The following is a 20142-nucleotide window of genomic DNA, read 5'->3' as shown; positions in this document are numbered from 1 at the left end:
TCGTAACATCTCTGACACGATCTTATAGAATTTCTATAATGAACTATTTGGGAATTATTTAATGTAACAAAATATGCAGTAAAAAATCCAAAGTAATTACATTACATCCTCGATAGTATAGTGGTTAGTATCCCCGCCTGTCACGCGGGAGACCGGGGTTCAATTCCCCGTCGGGGAGGAACAAAGTCATTTTTATAACAGTAAAACGTGAATGTTACGTCTTTCCTAGATAAGGATAAGGAAATGTAATACATGTTAACATTAATCATAGAGAATTTGTATTAAACTCTAATATTTTTTGCTGATCCTTATTCATTTTTTGTATAAGAAAACTTTGGAATGTTTTTATTGGCTTGGTTATGAATTATTGTGCATAAAAAGCCGTACGACTATTTTATTTTAATCATGTAAGATCCTCGATAGTATAGTGGTTAGTATCCCCGCCTGTCACGCGGGAGACCGGGGTTCAATTCCCCGTCGGGGAGAGATTGAAAATATTTTTGCATATGAAGTCGAACGGTGTTCATATAAGGTCTTAAAATGTAAACAATATACTCGTGTATACAAGGAATTGAACCCCGGTTTGATAGAGGAAAAAAGTTAAAATTGGGGATTAATAGAGAAAATTCCGTCAGCATAGCTTTTAAATTAATTATCTTGAGTATGCGAATTTTCCTTATATTAAGTGCGAGCCAATATCCTTGGGTTAGGTATTATTTAGTAGAAATCGTAGTAATGCTGAAAATGTTTCATACATTTTAAAGTCGGCTTGACCGTATTGACATGCTAAGTAGATCTAGTTATGTTCTTTCCTCTGTCCGTCTGTTGGAAGTACGATAGAGGTCGAAGGAATAAAGCTATCTCCTTGAAATTTTTGGACCATTTGCAAATGGACCACACGGTTCAGATTTCAATATAGCTTCCATATAAAGTGGCCTTTCGACCATCCTTTGGTTGTGGGCATAAAAGATAATTTTTAATAAAGAAACTTTAATCAGTAAATCTTTTTCTTCTCTACAGGAGCGTGATTAGAACAATACTCAGTAGTAGCCTGATACAGCTCCCACATCAGTAGTAGCCTGATACAGCTCCCACATAAACCGATCTCCCGATTTGACATCTTGAGCCCATGAAAGCCACAATTGTTATCTGATTTGGATGAAATTGACAAAATTTAAATGTACCATCCTTTGGTTGTGGGCATAAAAGATAATTTTTAATAAAGAAACTTTAATCAGTAAATCTTTTTCTTCTCTACAGGAGCGTGATTAGACCTACCTCATTACTACCCTAGACATCCAACTCATTGACATAAAGATTAAGTGTGAGGCAGCACTACGGCTATGAGACTTTAGGCGATTGTAGGATGGGTAGAGTATGGGAGCAGCTCATACTATCGGTATAAAATCGAGGCGATGATAGGAAACCTGGAAGGAAGAGAAAAGGTTTCCGATCGGATACCTGAGACGAGACTTGAGGTCTAGTTATGCACAGTCTTCGATTGACGGAACCCTACAATTGCCATCTGGAAGATCATGTTACACGGATGGATCAAAGGAGGAAAATTGCCATAAGGGCAATAACAACCAGGACAGTGTAAGTAGGAAATTAACGCCTTATCTGAGGATGACGAAATCCGCATCGTTTGGGTGCCGGGGCACATCGGAGTAATAGGGAATGAATGAGCAGATGATTTCGCGGTGAAGGCTAGAGGACTGCCGTCAATTAACTTGGTTAACCCGAAGCTTTTCGGGTCGACGTGGTCCTAGTTAAGGGCGTGGTCGTCGAATGCGCATGCAACCCTGTGGAACAGTGAAACGGTCGGTGGAACGGCGAAAATACTATGGGGGGATCCAGATCGTGAGAAGACGAGGCTTTTACTGAAAGGAAGTAAGAAGGAGTTCAGTATAGCTTTTGGTATGTTAAAATCGGTGCGGCAAGTGCTATCATGTGTAGGGCATTCGGGGAAGATGATGAGTCGTTGGAGCATTTCCTTTGTCATTGCCCGACTTTCGTGTTTAAGGGATACCTGCAACTAGGTGCGAGTGGCATGGAAAACAATTAAGGATTTTGTAAGTAGCAGGGAATTCCTAACTTTTTTGTCAAGATTTTTTTTTGTATTTAGAGCGCACATCAAGCCGATTACTGGCGTAGTTGTGTGTCCAAAGTGGTATGGGACAGATTAATATCTGCACCCTAATTTCAACCTAAATCTTATACTTTATGGGATTTTATTAGGGGAAACACATTTTAAATGGGGAAAATTTTTGGAATTTGGGGATCTTTCTCAAAAAAACCTGGCTTTATATATCGCAATGAGCTGTGGAAGTTCACCCACTTATCAAGGCAATATTAAAAGAATTGTGTATTAGAATAAAGAATTGCATAATTACCTGCGATGTACAACTGTGTCCGGGCATATCGCAGAGATGTTGACGATAGTCATATCTTGGAGATATGTGCGATATATGTATGTATTTGCTGTCACTAATTAACATCCTCGATAATACGGATACTGGATAGTATCTCCAGGCGAGAGACCAGGGTGCAATTCCCCCTCGGGGAGGACTACAATTATAGACTGGTTTGGGTAGACTAAACCCGTTTTTCTGTAATAAAGCATGAAATATACATAAAATTAAATTAATTAAAATTTTAAGCCGTTTGAAGATATGTTATCCATATACTTATGTATTTATATTACAATTTTTAATGAGCGGTTTTAAAATATTGCCGTCTTAACGTCGTTGTAACTATCTATGAAAACTAATAACATCCTCGATAGTATAGTGGTTAGTATCCCCGCCTGTCACGCGGGAGACCGGGGTTCAATTCCCCGTCGGGGAGGACTTACAATTATTTTTCATAGAACAGTCCGATTTGGATGGACTAAACATGTCTTTCTATAATAAGGAATAAAATATGCATAAAATTTAACGAATTAACCAATTAAACTTCGGCGTCTTTTGAAGAATAGTATACAGTACTTATTTTTTATATAAAAATTTTTAATGAGCCGTTTGAGAATTTCAATTGGATTGCAAGTATCTTTGAAGATCAGTAACATCCTCGATAGTATAGTGGTTAGTATCCCCGCCTGTCACGCGGGAGACCGGGGTTCAATTCCCCGTCGGGGAGGGCTAAAATTATTTTGCTTAAATTAAACATGTCTTTCTGTAATAAGGAATGAAATATCCATTTAATTTTACTAATTACAATTTTAATCCTTTTGAAGAATAGTAAACATACTCTTTTATTTATATTAGGATTTTTAATGAGTCGTTTGAGAATTTTACCATCTCAACTATCTTTGAAGATCAATAACATCCTCGATAGTATAGTGGTTAGTATCCCCGCCTGTCACGCGGGATACCGGGGTTCAATTCCCCGTCGGGGAGAATTAAAATAATTCTGTAGATAGATTTATTTATTTCATTGAATGCCTGCACAGCAAAACAAAAACTATGAAGTATCTTATTTACCTGCTGATATTTGTATATAATAAATTAATTGTAAATGAATGAAAAATTAAAGTAAGATAAACATGAGAGGATGAAAAAAAAATAAAACTGAATTAAAAAAAAAATTAAAAAAAACGAAAAAGTTTTTCGTTTTTGATTAAAATTAACACCGGCATTAACAAAATTTAATGTAGATTTGAAATAGATTTATTTGGCAAATGTCCTTTACAGAACTTTCAAATAAACACATGATAAGGCTTTTGTGAATAACGCGGTACAATATTATTACAAAAGTAAACGCGTTGCTGTTGGTATGAAATTCATGTGCAAGATTATTCCAAGAATGGCCAGTGTTAATGTAAACTGCCCCTCAGGCTTCGTCCTCCAAAGGGGAGTAATTTTCTTCCTCTTCTGGATATAGTAAATCTCAATTTATCTAATTCGAAGAAGCGTAATACAAGTCTACCTTTTGTAAAAAATATAATATAAATATGACCGCTTAGCAACTTTAACTTTTAAACTCTATAAGACGAATTTTGAAACATTATCAAGGTCCTGGAAAGTAAAGTGTTTAGTTGCCCCGCCTGTCACGTGTGAGATGGCGGTTCAATACCCGGTGGGGAAGTAACAAAAATGCCACAGAATATTTTGTGAAAACCTTTTAGATGAACTGTCTTGTTTAAAATTAGTTGAACATCCCTAGATGTGGTATAGTTTTAAAACAAGTAAAAAATGAGAAACTTTTCTTGTTGTCTAGTTGAAATTCCCTAAAAATGATTTTCAAATGAGTGTTTATAAAACAAATCTATTTTTATTCAACGAGTTCGTTTTTATTTTTCTTATGCCTGCTAGTAGAATGTGTTTACAGTATGGTTGAATTCACTCATCTGCTAATGTTTGGGGGTTGCATGTGCCTATTCGTTTCACGGCTGGGTACAGAATGGATTTGAAGCACTTGAGAAGGAAAAGTCTTTTGAATGAAGGCATACATCCACACACACATACGTTTATTTTATAAAATGTAATGGTTCTTTTTTTAAATTTAAGGGTGATTTGTTGGAATGTTGTTGTATTGTGGGCTGGTTTTGATTATGTTTCAATGTCCTTGCATCGACATCCTCGATAGTATAGTGGTTAGTATCCCCGCCTGTCACGCGGGAGACCGGGGTTCAATTCCCCGTCGGGGAGAATATGGTGATTTGTGCACTTCTTTTTGACAAAATTGCAATAAAAATTAATATATAATTTCAAAAAAATTTTATATAAAATTTTTTAAAATTTCTTCCAAAATATATGATAACAAATGTATTAGAGCGCTAGATTTGTATGCTTTTTAAATATGTTAGACATAAATAAGTTTAAGTTTAAAATTGGGCCACATTTGAAGATGATATCAATTAATTTTTATATCCAGAAATGAAGGTGTACCAATTTTGTCATATGGATTGTAATTCCGAAACATTGTTCGAAGACCGTATAAAGTATTTATGTTCCAAAAAGCCATATCATTTAAGATCTATCTATGTCTATATTTAAAAGCGTCAATTTTAAGTACGGCAAAATTGGAATGAGTAAGGCTAGCCTCTCGACATCTAGCACAATTACTATTTATCCAAATAACTCCGGTTGCATTTTTAAAGTTTTCTTAAGGTAAAATTGCTAGGTTTTGAAATTATGGTGTTAAGTTGCATGTTTTTGCATTGTAAGAGGCGGCTTTCTAACAAGAGATCGTTTGTTATATGTACATAAATCCTGATAAGCTGTTCAAATATAAATTTACAAAAAAACTCAGGGCGATTCGGGTTAATTTATGTGAGAAGTTTGAGATTGTAGATCTTTTACAATATATGGAAAAAAGTTATCCTTTGAATATTACCTAAATGACCCTAAACCCTCCGAGCGAATTCATAGACCAATAAAGATCGTATGGAATTCACATTAAGGCAGTATGTGGCTTCAGTATAACAATATAAATGCCCTAATGTTAATCCCATATGATCTTTATTGGTCTATGAACTCGCTCGAAGGGTCTAAGGTCATTTATGTTTGGACGTTAGATGTACTCTATTCTTAAAAGACTTTATTAGAGCCCGATATTTTCATGAGAATTTTGGGAGTGGGAAGGGCCATGGTGGTTGTTGGTTCGTATTCTATTTGAGCCCCATATTGCCATTTCCAGTAATTAAGTCCTGTTTGGGGGGTGTTTTGCGGAATTGGTAGACCCCCAAAAACTTGGTCTCGAAAGTAGGTATCAATAACGGGCCCAACTCTCGAATACCATTAATTTGAGACCCATATTTCCATAGTCGGCAAATATGTCTGGTTTGTAGGGGTGTTTTGAGGGATGGGGCGGCCACTGATTAACTTGGCCCTGAAAATATATATCAGATTCGTGCTCTATTCTAAAATATCTTTTATTTAAGCCCCATAGTGTAATGGTTAGTAAATAATGTTATGGTGGGTAGGTAGGCCACATAAACACTTTTTCTCGAATGTTCAAATCAGATTCGTGCTCTACTCCCAAAGACCTTTCAGTTGAGCCCCACATTCCTATGGTCGGTAAATTTGTCCTCTTTTGGGGGGTATTTTGGTGAAGGGGCGTTCCCCAAACACTTGATCCCACATTTTGATATCAGATTCGTATTCGACTCTCAAATACTTTTTGAGACCCATATTGCCATGGTCGAGAATCCAAAGAAAATTTCGCTTAAATTGCCTTACCCATTTCCGAGATCTTGTGTTTTTGAAAGTAAGTGTAAGAGGGATGTTCCAATTATTTAAAATTAAAATTACTGAATTATTTTGGATGTGGCGTCAGTGTTGCCAACGTTAAAGTATAAAGCGTTTAGCGGGAAGAGAAATTTATTAATCCATAAGGTACTTATACAAAGCTTATGCGGATACTTACCCCTTAGAAGTATTATAACATCGTCAGTGTAGCAAACGGTTTTACCTATAGGAGTGGCTATAAAATGCCCCCCTGTGGCATGCCCTGTGCCACCTTCTCCCTTATGTTAATGTCACGGGACACGCAATTTATCCACCTGTTCCTTGCTATATGGTTCATCCAGTCTCAAAGGACCCGGAGCACCCGGTACTGTTTTAAGGATTAGATCAGTGCGTCGGTCCGCACATTGTTAAACATCCCCTCGATGTTAATGCATACCGCCAATGTTTCGAAGGATTCTCCTATTTTATCCACAATCTCGTACAGGGCAGTATCCACGGACCTCTCTTTATTTGAGCTGTTTGTATTTGAGCAGTTCGCTGGATGTCGTACTCTTTATCATATATTCACAATACGTTCCATGGTTTTGAGACGAAAGGACGTAAGGCATATACATAGGTCTGTAGGCCTATGGTGTCGCAGGCCTAGCCACCTGCCAGGCTTTCGGAGTATAACCTAGGCAGGCTTTTGTCCGTTTCCTTCTGTAGTAAAGCCGGAAATATTCCATCAGGTCCGGGTGACTTAAATGGTTGTATCATACTGGATGTGTTACATCGACAACTGTGTTAAGCACTTCCTAATTTAAGTTATTTGGCCAATAAAATGCATATACAAGACGATTTTGTTGAAATTTATCGCTGTGAGTTGCGCTGGACTCCACTTAATTCGAGTATGGGTTTACATCAAGCCATATTTCAATGTAGTTGCCGTTTAGACCTATCTCCCGATTTAAGGTATTGAGCCCATAGGATACAAATATTATCCACATTAAGCAGATAATACGCGACTGATATTTGACATTTGGAACAGAGAAACTCCAGTAATTAATTTTGCAGTTCGTCCCAAAAAAATTACACATTTCTTCAGTAACTTACTTGGTATTTAAATAGTGGAAAAGCTTACCAAAATGGAGGTCGGGCTACAAACCAAGAGAAAAAAACTTTCAAAAACGGCAACAATGAATACCCTACAAATTTTAAATTTACAAATTTTTTAGAGTTTGATGCTTGTGTGTATGGCTTAAACTTTACCAAAAGAAACCCATTTTTAAAGTTTTATGTTGTATTATAAAAACTTATTTCTTTTGATTGTATTAGATATGTTTACATTAACTTTAGTTAAATTTTTTTTAGTTTCTATAAAAAAAGGAAAAAAAAACTTCCCATACCGGGAATCGAACCCGGGCCTTCTGGGTGAAAGCCAGATATCCTAGCCACTAGACCATATGGGATATATTTTACGATTGATATATTCAAACTTTTTTTTACAGTTTTAAGTATACACACGCCAAAATCATGTTGTTAGTAAAAATGAGTTATACAAGTGGTGAAATTATTTTAATTCACCAGCTGGTGGCTGCGATTTGTGTTTCGATGTATTGAACTATCGTAACTTTAACATGAGCTAAACTGCGTACAACCAATGATCAGCAATACAATATTGCTATAATCTTATAGATGACGCCCTCCAACTGTTATACAAGTGTTATACTTGATGATCTTTCAACTTACATTAGGAAATCTTTCAATAGATGTCACATTGTTGCTATTATCTTATCTTAATCGTTCTCGAATTGCAATATAACTGTTATAAAATTATAATACTTGGTGATCTTCGATTTAATATGGAGAAAACAATCAATAGATGTCACCTTAAAACATTTCCAATAAATTTTTGATAACACTCTCATACAAAATTTTGTACGAAAATTGCAAGAAAACTTAAATCAGTTGGGATATGGGAAACAAAAATAGAAGACTAAAGTATTAACGTTTTGAAAGTTTATACATTGAAAGTACTCTAATACTAAGAGGCCGAAATTTTCATTCATTCCGAAATGTTTGTTATTATTTGACTAAAATTCGATTTAATATTGAGAAAACTATCAATAGATGTCACCTTAAAACATTTCCAAATTAATTTTTGATAACACTCTCATACAAAATTTTGTACGAAAATTGCAAGAAAACTTAAATCATGGGAAACAAAAATAGAAGACTAAAGTATTAACGTTTTGAAAGTTTATACATTTAAAGTTCTCTAATACTAAGAGGCCGAAATTTCCATTCTTTCCGAAATGTTTGTTATTATTTGATAAGCTTTTTTGTAATTCCTTCATTTTAGGTAAAAAGTGTTCTTGAAAATGTTGCTGAAAAAACAGCAGGAAATATTTTTGTGAAACAATTTAACCCTCCACCGACTCATTGAGCCGATGTGTGAAAGCTTGCATTGTAATGATGACCAATGATTCGTCTACTCTTGTTCGTTATTCAATTTCTCCCAAAACTTCAGGTAATCAAATTGTGATGTTCCACTCATACGTCACCGTTCTTTGTTGCTCAATCGGAACAGTCACCGCATGACCAGTTTTGGCGAAAAAACAGGCGACCATTTGCATCGAAGTACTTCTTCCATGAACAACTTTCGTTGGATTTGGTTCGACTTCAAAGATCCACACGGTCCATTGCTACTTTGTCTCGGGTTCATACGCATAGATCCATGATTCGCCACCAGTGAGGATATTATATACGATTTTGAAGCACTGCGATTGTATTTTTTTAACATTTCTTCGCACTTATAGACAGGAGCTTTTTTTTGAGCGATTGTCAAATTGTGCGAAATCCAGCCGTTAAAAAACCCAAAAGTTTTTAACGGCAAGGTGTTCATGCAATATCGAATGTATGCTGGTGAAAGAAATGCCCTATGGTATATCACATAAGTTCACGCAAGGCATCAATGTTCTTTGGTACAACGGTCGTATTTGGACGACCTTTAACGAATGCGACTTTCAACAAGTGTCGACCACTACTGAAATCATTTAACCAGGCGGTCTTCATGGATATTGAGGGGGCTTTCAATAATGTGGAGATTGGGGCGATAGTCGCCGCACTGGACCGCACAGGGATTCACCCCTTAATCTCCCAATGGACCAATAATATGCTTTAAGGCAGGATTATTAATGCAAACCTGGGAGATTGTGTGGTCAGAAGGCGGGTGACCAGAGGAACGCCCCAAGGCGAGGTGTTCTCACCGATAATGTTGAACCCTGCGATAAATGAAATCCTGATGGATCTCGATGGGGACGGCACGAGGATTATCGCTTATGCGGACTACGTCGTGCTGCTGATCCGAGGCAAGTTTCTGTCGATGATCAGCGGAAAATCGGTCTATATAGCAGCTATATCCAAGTATGGTCCGATTTGATCCGTTCAAGATCTTAACCACCAAGCATTAAAAAGACGTATCTGTGCCAAATTTCAGCTCAATATCTCAATTTTTGGAGCCATTACAACAGACAGACGGATAGACGAACAGACGGATAGACGGACAGACGGATAGACGGACAGACGGATAGACGGACAGACACACGGACATCGTAAAATCGTTTTAGAATTTTACGACGATCCGAAATATATATACTTTGTAGGGTCGGAAATTCATATTTCAATGTGTTGCAAACGGAATGACTAAATGAATATACCCCCTATCCTGCGGTGATGGGTATAATAATTATAAACCCTTTTTAAGCTGTAAACTCCAAATGAAAAAATATATCGGGCCCATATAATTTCTTGACAATTGTTTTTATTAAACTACTATTATTTAATGTTACTTGCAAATGTTGCTTTAAAAATGTATAAGCTTTTACATTTACGTGTCTTCTTAAATACACGCATACATACACACACACACACACTGCCACTATGTCCTTTTTCCTACCTGCATTCCACATGCATGTAAATGAGTCTGTTAAAATTTAGATACATGCCATGACTTTAACTACCCAAGAGGCAAAGAAAAATAAACTGTTAGTTTATCCAAATGGTCTGTGTCCTCGAACAAATCCAATTAAAAGAACTTGCATAAAATTTAAATATTTATTGCACAAAAATTTTGTTAAAGTTAATGTTTTGTGGTATTGGTTACATGTATACATTAAGGATTTTTTTCAAACGAAAACCAAAGCCAAATGTCTGTGGTAATGTAAAAACGTTGTTTACATATCTATTCGTTTGGAAAAATGTTCTTTTGAAATGTTCTTGTAACATTAGGGAAATAGAAAGGAATTTAAAGAAAGAGAAAAAAACAATGTGACTTTAAAATACTAACCATAAATTTGAGAATTAAGAAATCATGAGAAGTAATAAACATATTGCAATTGCTACCCAAAAGTGTAATGACTGATAATTGCATTTTGTTTGAAAATATGATGCTCTGTTGCAGATATTCAATTGCATTCTTGTAAGTCCTAATGAAATTAGTCTAGTAAAACATCAAAATACCACCTTTTCATAAAAAAGTGTAAAACCTCGAGCAGCAGAACAACTTTTTGAGAGCCATTCCTACTCCCCTGTACGCTGTTGGTTACGAAGTTGTAATGGATTCTCACACATGTAGGCCAACTTTTTTCGGTTATAAACCAATTGGTACCATACTTAGGTTAGAAGCCTTATCAGTATACATGGAATATATAAACCAAATCGGATATGAATTATGTTCTCTAGGGGCTCTAGAAGTCAAATAGTGAAACATGGAGCCATTTGCCATATTATACCCACCACCGAAGGATGGGGGTATATTCATTTTGTCACTCCGTTTGCAACACATCGAAATATCCACTTCCGACCCTATAAAGCATATATATTCTTGATCAGCGCAAAAATCTAAGACGATCTAGCCATGTCCGTCCGCCTGTCTGTTGAAATCAGTGAGTTCTGTTAGGTCCTTCGACATCCTTCGTCAATTTGATTTAGGGTCTTAGGTCCATAAAAGCCACATTTATTGTCCGATTTCGTCGAAATTTGGGACAGTGCGCTGCAACTTGGATCCAATCCGTCCAGATTTGGTTATAGCTGCCATGTAGACTGATACCTTGATGTAAAGTCTTGGCTCAACAAAAGGCGAATTTGTAATCCGATTTCACTGCAATTTGATACAATGACTTATGTTAGGCTTTTCGACATCCGTGTCGTTCATGGTTAAGATTTATTTTTAGATATAGCTACTAAAAATACCAATATTTTGTTATACACAGTTGAAACATATTTCGATGTAACTGCTATGGGAAATAAGGTATGCAATTTTCAGCGGAATTTGATGAAAGGTGGTTTACATATTGGGTTGCCCAAAAAGTAATTGCGGATTTTTCATATAGTCGGCGTTGACAAATTTTTACAACGGCTTGTGACTCTGTAATTGCATTCTTTCTTCTGTCAGTTATCAGCTGTTATTTTTAGCTTGCTTTAGAAAAAAAAGTGTAAAAAAAGTATATTTGATTAAAGTTCATTCTAAGTTTTATTAAAAATGCATTTACTTTATTTTAAAAAATCCGCAATTACTTTTTTGGCAACCCAATAGCTACTAAAAATACCAATATTTTGTAATACACAGTTGAACAATGACATACTTATTAGTATTTGGTCCAAATCGAAACATATTTCGATGTAACTGCTATGGGACATAAGGTATGCAATTTTCACTGGATTTTGATGAAAGGTGGTTTACATATATAACCGAGGTGGTGGGTAATCAAAGTTCGGCCCGGCCGAACTTTATGCCTTTTTACTTGTTCGAATTCCTCTCAAGACTTCAGGCAATCAAATTGTGGTATACCACTCAGTTTTTTTTAAGCGATTGTCAAATTGTGCGGGATCCACACAAGAACAAACTTTTTTATGGCAAGGTGTTCATGCAATATCAAAAGCACTGTGGTGGAAGAAATACCCAAGGATGTCTCTATCTCACGGTATGTCAAATAAAATCTTACAAATCTTACATTATAAGTTCAAACACGGCATCAATGATCTCTGGTAAAACGGCCGTCTTTGTACGACCTTCAAGGAATTCCTTTTTGAGCGAGTGTCGGGCACGATTGAATTCAATAAACCAGTATTTCACAGCGCTATAGGATGGTGCTTTATCGCCATAAAAAGTTTGAAGTTATTGAAGTGAATTGATGTTTCATCCGCCGTACAGCCATGACTTGACACCCAATGATTTTTTTTCATTCCCGCACATTAAGATAAAAATGCGTGGTCAATGATTTTCGTCGCCGGAAAATGCCGTTGAAGAGTGCAACAACTATGTTTTGAAGGTGTCTCAATCGGAGTGGAAAAACTGCTTCGACAATTGGCTTGAGGGCATGAAAAGTGCATAAATCATGCTGGAGGAAACCATTTGATACAAATTTATATTTTTATTATTAGGTCAAAAATTTACATAGCAGCCCTCGTATTAAACCTTTTCTCCTCACTCCAATAAATGCAGAACATTTGTATTATTTGAAAAACTACAAACGTTTGTCATTAACTAAAAAAACCATAGCTTTGCTCATTTCATAGAAGACACAATACACAGCACATTGTCCGTTAGCATGTTGCTCATTTGAATGACACCCTAGCAGATATTGGTTATAATTCAATGCAGGTATTTACTTGCTTGTTCAGTTAGTTGATGACACTTGGGTTTTATGCTTTAAATCATAAAGTCTTACACTCAAACACAAGTGTGGTCGAGCTTACAAATTGTCCTTCAAGCTATGTGTCTTCCTTTGGGATGTCTAGTAGAAACAATACCCCCAATATTGCTACTGCTCATCGTTTTCATTTTTGAAGGATTGATGATGAGTTTGTTACCGGTACGAACATGTGAATGCATTTAAGTAAATGTTATATGACTTACATCGTAAACTTTAATGAAAAATTGTTCTCAGCTTGTGGGGAAGAGGTGACGGGTGGACGCCCACATCAAAATGTATTCACTAAAACAGCCATAAACCACAAAAAGGACGACAGACATTGTCTTGGTTGCGTATCGAGTTAGTGAGTGCAAGCATGTTGGTGTGAGCATTGCTGCTAAAGCGAAGAATTTTTTCACCTTGTTATTGTAACTTTTTTACGATCTCTCAAATTTACAGGTTTTTCTTCATTGTAGGTGACAACTCCTCCACAGCAAGGAGGCAATGAAGTATCACAAGTCAAATGTGAATTTTTTCTCTTCATTGAGCTCTCATGCAGAGGGGCCCATATGCAATATGCTGTAATATATCTTAAAAATCCCCTTTGTCTGAATGTGTGTTTTAGCAGCATTTTATGATGAACTTTACAAAGTATGTGCATGAAATTCCACAGGTAAGTGTCTCGTTTAATAAAAGTAAAAAAACCAAGATGTTCGAAATACTACACAGGGTGAGGGCCATGAGGGACATGTAAGGTTGTGTGTACTGTTATGATGAAACAGGAAGGAAACGGAAATGAAATTTTGGTGAGAAATTGTCAAGTGCATATTTCCGTTCACTAAACGAAAGCCAAAATTAACTTTAGTATAACGTTGGGTTTGTTTAATTTAACTCAAATACTTGAGCTAATGTTCTCACTCTGGGAATTTATTTCTTTTATGCAATTTGGAAATTCGATGTCATGCAATACTTTTTATGCCCTCCACCATAGGTAGGATAAGCTAATATTGATATTTTATTTGCTATAACTTGAAATATTAATCCCAGACCCTATAAAGTAGAAGGTATTTTCTATTTTATATTCTTTGCTATTCTTTGAGTAGAAATATTGAACTTAATGGTCCAAAGCAGGACAATGTTCATTACTCTACTCATTATTCCATCCTTAACCTGCTGATTTTTTATTCATCCTAATTATCGTTGTGCAAAACAGTCCCATTTAAATGATGGCTATTATCAGACATTAAAAAATCCTTTCCACTAAATGCCTTACCATTCCCACAATGTAATATTTAACAACAAAACAACCATAAATCTGGCTATCTGGCTTTAAACTTTTGGTTTAATAAAACAAACATCTCCCCTCATAATTTGTTTTACTGATTTACTATCCACAATGAAAACACCACGACAGCAGCGCGCAAAAACGAAAACGCATTCCAACATTTTTTTTTTTTTTTTTTTTTTTATTATTTTAACTATCATTATCACAGGTACATTTGTAATTATTGTAAACTTATTTTGAGATTTTACTTACAAGTATTACAGCAAACTTAAGCATTTTATAGTGATTTATCATCAAATTTTTATGGATTTATAAATGAGATGCAAGGTTAAGGCAAAAAGATAGAAAAAGACCTTATTTTATATACCGAAATTTAATAGAAACCCCAATTACAACAACTTCAAAACAGAAGTTGCGAAATTCTGGTTATCTGATTAAATTTCTAATTTCTTCATAGGGAGAAAATCTACAAGACATTTCAAACCTTTGAGTAAGTTCTGCCAAGTAAGAGCTTACTGTAGGTTGCTTAGAGGTCTCGTGCAAAGTACGAGTTGAGAATCTTCTGTGTAGTTTTAGAATAGTTTTCAAGTTTTTATTTTGTATTATCTGCAATTTTTTTAGATTCGATGCTGCACTCCGTTTGAACCATATTTGGCATCCATATGCCATTATTGGGCGAATACACATTTTGTACAGTAAGATTTTATTTTTCGGTGTTAGCAATGACCTTTTATTTAAGAGAGGGTAGAGAGCTCTGCCGCATTTAATTGCTTTGTCAGCTATATCTATAATATGATGCTTAAAATTTAGTTTCTTGTCAAAAGTTATCCCCAAATATTTAACTGAATCAAGCAGCGGGATATCAGAACCATTGACTGATAGCGCTAGAGATGGTATCCTTCTGGGTGATTTATTATATGGAAATATAATTGCCTGTGTCTTATTGTGGTTAATTTTGATTTTCCATTTCTTGAAATAGCGTTGACATGCCATCAAACCTTTTTTCATGTTTTTAACGATAGCATTTGACACCTTTCCGCTTGAAATTAATGCCGAATCATCGGCGTAAAAGGCGACAGACTGTTCCTTTCCAATTTTAAAATCAGATGTAAATATAGAGTAAAGTATTGGAGATAAAATAGCACCTTGAGGGACTCCCGCGTTTATAGTTCTCATAGAAGATTTCTGGCCATCCACGTAAACGAAAAATGATCTCTTCTCTAAAAAGCTTTTTATCATTTTCTGTATGAATATTGGAAAATTGAATTCATTTAATTTATATACGAGCCCATTATGCCATACGGTATCGAAAGCTTTTTCGATATCGAGCAATACCACTCCTGTACTTTTTCTCTCAACTTTGTTGTCGGTAATTAATTTCAAAACTCGTTTCAGTTGATGAATTGTTGAAAGCCCTTCACGAAAACCAAACTGATATTTATGGATAATGTTGTTTTGTTCTGTAAATCTTTTTACTCTCGACAGGATGATTTTTTCAAAAACTTTATCTATAACAGTCAGCATGCTGATTGGTCTATAACTTGAAGCCAAGTTTGCTGCTTTACCTTTTTTAAGAATGGGAATTACCTTCGCTGCTTTAAAAGTCTGAGGAAAGTAGCCGTTACACAGACACCAATTAAAGATTTGTGTTAAAAGTACAAAAAAATTGTCACTCATTCTTTTAATTATCAATGGTTTTATACCATCTAATCCAGGTGATTTTTTATTTTTCAGTGATATTGTGTGAAATTTTACCTCTTCCGCTGTGGTAAGATCATATGGTTCAATTGTAATGCTCTGTGAGTTTAACCACTGAACATGTTGCACCACTTTACGATCAGCTGCCGAATGATCGCTGTGCGTAATTTTATGTGCTCTCTCAAAAGTGTCAGCAATGACGTTTGCTTTTATGTCAGCTCTCTCCATGTCTACACCATCTACGGTTAGTGTTTCAACGGCTGTTATCTTACACCTCATGGCCCTTGAAACTCTCCAAAAGTTTTTACTACCAGCTGGGAGTTTAGATAGAAATGTATTCCAGTTGTTGTTGACATCATTAGACACGTTTTCGTCAATCAGCTGTGAAATTCGTTTGATGAGTGATTTCAATAAAATCATCTGATCTGGATCATGTGCTCTTTGCAGTTTTCTTGTGAATCTTTTTCGCTGACCAATTAAGTAGACACTTAATTTGGAGAGATTGTTTTTATTGTTGAGTTTTCTGACAGTTGGTATTTTATTATTTACTTCTTGTAGCGTTTTAGTTATTAGAGACAATCGTTGTTCGATGTTGTTTGTGGTTATTTCTACTGAGTGTAAACACTCAAGTTTGCAATCAACCCAGTTGCGTATCTCATCCCAATTTGCTCTATTATATTGAGGAATTTTAATAATATTTTCTTCAACTGAACCAAAAATATCACATGAGATTGGAACGTGATCAGACGGTAATATTCCGGGATGAGAACGTATATTAGAAATTTGTAAAGATGAATTCGTCAAAAGAATGTCAACAACAGAAGGTTGTACAAAGGAGGTTCTTTGGCCAAAGCGGGTAAAAGAGTTTGGGGCGTGGATATAAAAATTACTTTGTAATTGATGATTGTAAAGACAGTTACCAGCAGAATTGTTACGAATACAATGCCAGCTGGTATGCAGAGCATTCAAATCACCAAATATGAAGAAATCACCATCATCAGTGGTAATCTTTTTAATATCGTTTAGAAAGCTGGAGGAAAATCTTGGGTTGTAAGCTGCTGTGAAGCGGACTGGACGATTGTTAATTTGAAGTTTTAAGGACACATTTTCCAATACTGTAGTTGAGTATGAAGATATAAGCTGATGCGGGATTGAGTATTTGATTGCTATAAGTACGCCACCTCCATGAGATCGCCTGTCTTTTCTGTATACTTTGTAGTTTGTTAATTTAAATTTGTGGTGTGATTTAAGAAATGTTTCGTTAATAAAGAGCAAGTCTATTTGTTTTTCATTTAAAAAGTGTTGTAGCTGTGCAATATTCGATCGATTTGTTATGCCTTGTGCATTCCAGTGCATAACACGAAGCGTTCTAATTGTAGAGGAATTATATGACATATTTGAGCATATTTCCTAAAACTCGCATTTTATCGAATTTGTTCTTGCATTTTTGCAAGGCATCGATAGCTTCAAAATAAATTTCCAAAATCTTATCATTCGGTAGATCATCATTATCATGGTACTGACCTTGATTTTGGTTAAATCTTTGTTGATTTCCAGGCTGCTGGTTTGGCCAAATACGGTTTGGAGGTTGCGTATGATTGCCAACCTCTTGAGGAAAGTCTTCTACAGAGTAAGAATACTCTACATTTCGGTTTCTCGAGATCCTGGGACCGTTTCTTTCGGTTATTCTTTGGCGTATGTCTAGGTATTCTTGACGAGAAGGGCATTTAGGGTTATCTGCCCTATGATTCACGTTTCTCCTGTTGCTTTTTATACAATTAAAGCATTTATAAACTACGGGTCCTTCTGATGACGTCTTATTCAATTGGCATGTTGATGAATCATGCAAACCTCCACAGATTAGGCAGGTGCTCTTCCTAAAGCAATTGGACGCACCATGACCATACATGGCACATTTTGTGCACTGAGTTGGACCTTTTGTCCGTCTTAATGGATTCCTCCATTGGATAACAACGTTAAACAAATATTTCACCTTAGTTCTTACTTCCCTTTTAGAAATTTGCCCGCGATCAAATTCCACCGAGTATATAGCGTCGTTCTTGTTAGACTTTTGAGTAACTATCTCCGTAACACTAACTGGAGTTATGTTGAAGCAAGTTTTAAGTTCATCCGTGATGGTATTTATGGTTATCTGAGGTAAACCAAATAAAATCAACTTAAACTTCTTTTGATCCCTGACTGGGTGAGTGTAGAACACAATATTATTGCTTTTTAGTTTGCTTATCATCTCACTATAATCATTCAACGAGTTGGCCATTACCTTCGTACCAACAGACATCCTCTTATATTTGGCATTTTGACCAAGAAGCTTAATTACATCCGTAAATGAATGGGATGTGTCAATAACAATAGGCGGAACTTTGGTTGGGAAAATTTCGGTTCCCGCTTGATCATCATCGTCGTCCAGGTCAGAAAGTTCCTGGAACCTGTTTTCACGTCGAGTCTCAATAATCCTTCGATGTTTGTATTTTGGGCTATTACCCGAAAATTGCTTACGTTTCGAAGCCATTAAAAAATTAGCCAACAATTCTGGTTAGTTTTTAAAATATCAGCTGATGTTTATTTACGCACAACCGTTTGACTTGGCTGTCAATGACAGACTGCATTCCAACATTGTAGTTTAGCAAACGTTTGAGAAACATCATCATGGTGTATGTACATCGTTGGAGCATATCGGATGAATGAAACACGAGGGCAAAAGTTACACAGACATCATGGTTGTTGCTAACGAAAATATACGGCCTATAGTTTCCAACACATGGCAACACAATAGTTAAAATACGGCCGCAACTAAACAACTGCGCCACTAAGGAACTGACCAACGTACAAACGTATGAAGAACTTTCTCCTCGTGTTTATTGTAAAACTCGAGGTGGATGTTTGTGTTTAGGGTCATGCTAGAAATATGGAGGGATAATTGTAGGGAGTGTCTAGTGTTGAAGTTTCAAAGGTGGATGGATTGGAAGTGATTTGATTACTTTCAATTTCGCATTGAATTCATCAGAAACATAAACGAAGTAAGGAAAAATCATGGTAACTTCGTTATTCCGTTTATGACACCTTCAAATAATGATCTAAGACACCATGTATTCTTGATCGTCATGACAATTTATGTCGATCTAGCCATGTTCTTTCGTCTGTCGAAAGCATGTAACTTTCAAAAATACTTTTTTATAAATGTATGTCGATTGGGATTGTAAATGGGCCAAATCGGTTACTATTGAAATATAGCTCTCGTATAAATCTATCTTCCGATTATACACTAATACAAACAAGTAAAAACGTGTTATGTTCGGCCGTGCCGAACTTTGTATACCCACTGTGATGGATAAATTAACCATTCTCTTTTACAAATACACAACCATACCCATAGTTATATCCAGATGGGGGCTGGTCAGGATCATATTTGATTCCAAGTTCGGTATATATGGCAGCTATATCTAAATAGAATCTGATCTGGACCATATGTTAACCGGATGATGGGAGGCTTAATACAAGTCACTGTGTCAAATTCCATCGAAATCGGGTAATAAATGCAGCTTTTATGTGCTTAAGACCCTTAACCGGCAGATCGGTATATATGGCAGCTTTATCTGAATAAAGACCGATCTGAACCATATTTTAGTCGGATATCGGGAGGTTTTAGTTAACATACCATTTCAAATTTGAGCGAAAACGGATAATAAATGCGGCTTTTATGGGCTTGAGACCCTAAATCGGGAGAACGGTCTTTATGGCAGCTACATCTAAATATAGCCCGATCTGAACGATATTTGAGTCAGATGTCGGAAGGCTTAAAAATACTCACTATTCCGAATTTTAGAGAAATTGGATAGTAATTTAAGCGTTATTGCTTTAAGACCCTCAATCGACATATCGGTCTATATGGCAGCTATATCTAAATGTTGCCCGATCTGGCCCCATAATGAGGAGTGATGACGGAAGGCTTAAAATAACTGTTTCAAGTTTCAGCGCAATCGGGTTATAAATGCAGCTTTTATGGGTTGAAGACCCTTAATCGGCAGATTGCTCTTTATCTGATTTGAAACATATTTGAGTCGGATATCGGGAGGCTTTAATCAACTCCCTATTTCAAATTTCAGCGAAATCGGATAATAAATACGGCTTCTTTGGGCTCAAGACCCTTAATCGGCAGATCGTTCTATATGGCAGCTATATCTGAGTATAGTCCAATCTGAGTATAGTCAGATATCTGAGTATAGTCAGATATCTGAGTATGGGTCCGATGTCGGGAGGTTTTAATGAACTCACT

The 20142-nt window shown here is 36.0% G+C and overlaps 6 non-coding genes across 6 annotated transcripts; 5 read left to right on the top strand and 1 right to left on the bottom strand.

Annotated features, from left to right (window-relative positions):
- Nucleotides 1–106: 106 nt before the first annotated feature.
- Trnad-guc (transfer RNA aspartic acid (anticodon GUC)) lies at nt 107–178 on the top strand. Its single transcript has one exon. It is a non-coding gene; the product is annotated as a tRNA-Asp (tRNA).
- Nucleotides 179–413: 235 nt separating this feature from the next.
- Nucleotides 414–485, top strand: Trnad-guc (transfer RNA aspartic acid (anticodon GUC)). The gene has a single exon. It is a non-coding gene; the product is annotated as a tRNA-Asp (tRNA).
- A 2290-nt stretch (nt 486–2775) lies between these two features.
- Trnad-guc (transfer RNA aspartic acid (anticodon GUC)) lies at nt 2776–2847 on the top strand. Its single transcript has one exon. It is a non-coding gene; the product is annotated as a tRNA-Asp (tRNA).
- A 219-nt stretch (nt 2848–3066) lies between these two features.
- Trnad-guc (transfer RNA aspartic acid (anticodon GUC)) lies at nt 3067–3138 on the top strand. Its single transcript has one exon. It is a non-coding gene; the product is annotated as a tRNA-Asp (tRNA).
- A 1439-nt stretch (nt 3139–4577) lies between these two features.
- Trnad-guc (transfer RNA aspartic acid (anticodon GUC)) lies at nt 4578–4649 on the top strand. Its single transcript has one exon. It is a non-coding gene; the product is annotated as a tRNA-Asp (tRNA).
- A 2918-nt stretch (nt 4650–7567) lies between these two features.
- Trnae-uuc (transfer RNA glutamic acid (anticodon UUC)) lies at nt 7568–7639 on the bottom strand. The gene has a single exon. It is a non-coding gene; the product is annotated as a tRNA-Glu (tRNA).
- Between the last annotated feature and the right edge of the window lie 12503 nt (nt 7640–20142).

Source organism: Stomoxys calcitrans, chromosome 5, assembly GCF_963082655.1.
Source record: "Stomoxys calcitrans chromosome 5, idStoCalc2.1, whole genome shotgun sequence".
NCBI classification, from domain to species: Eukaryota; Metazoa; Arthropoda; class Insecta; order Diptera; family Muscidae; genus Stomoxys; species Stomoxys calcitrans.
Note: the sequence above shows the minus strand (reverse complement) of the source record. Positions and strands in the feature narration are given on the sequence as shown.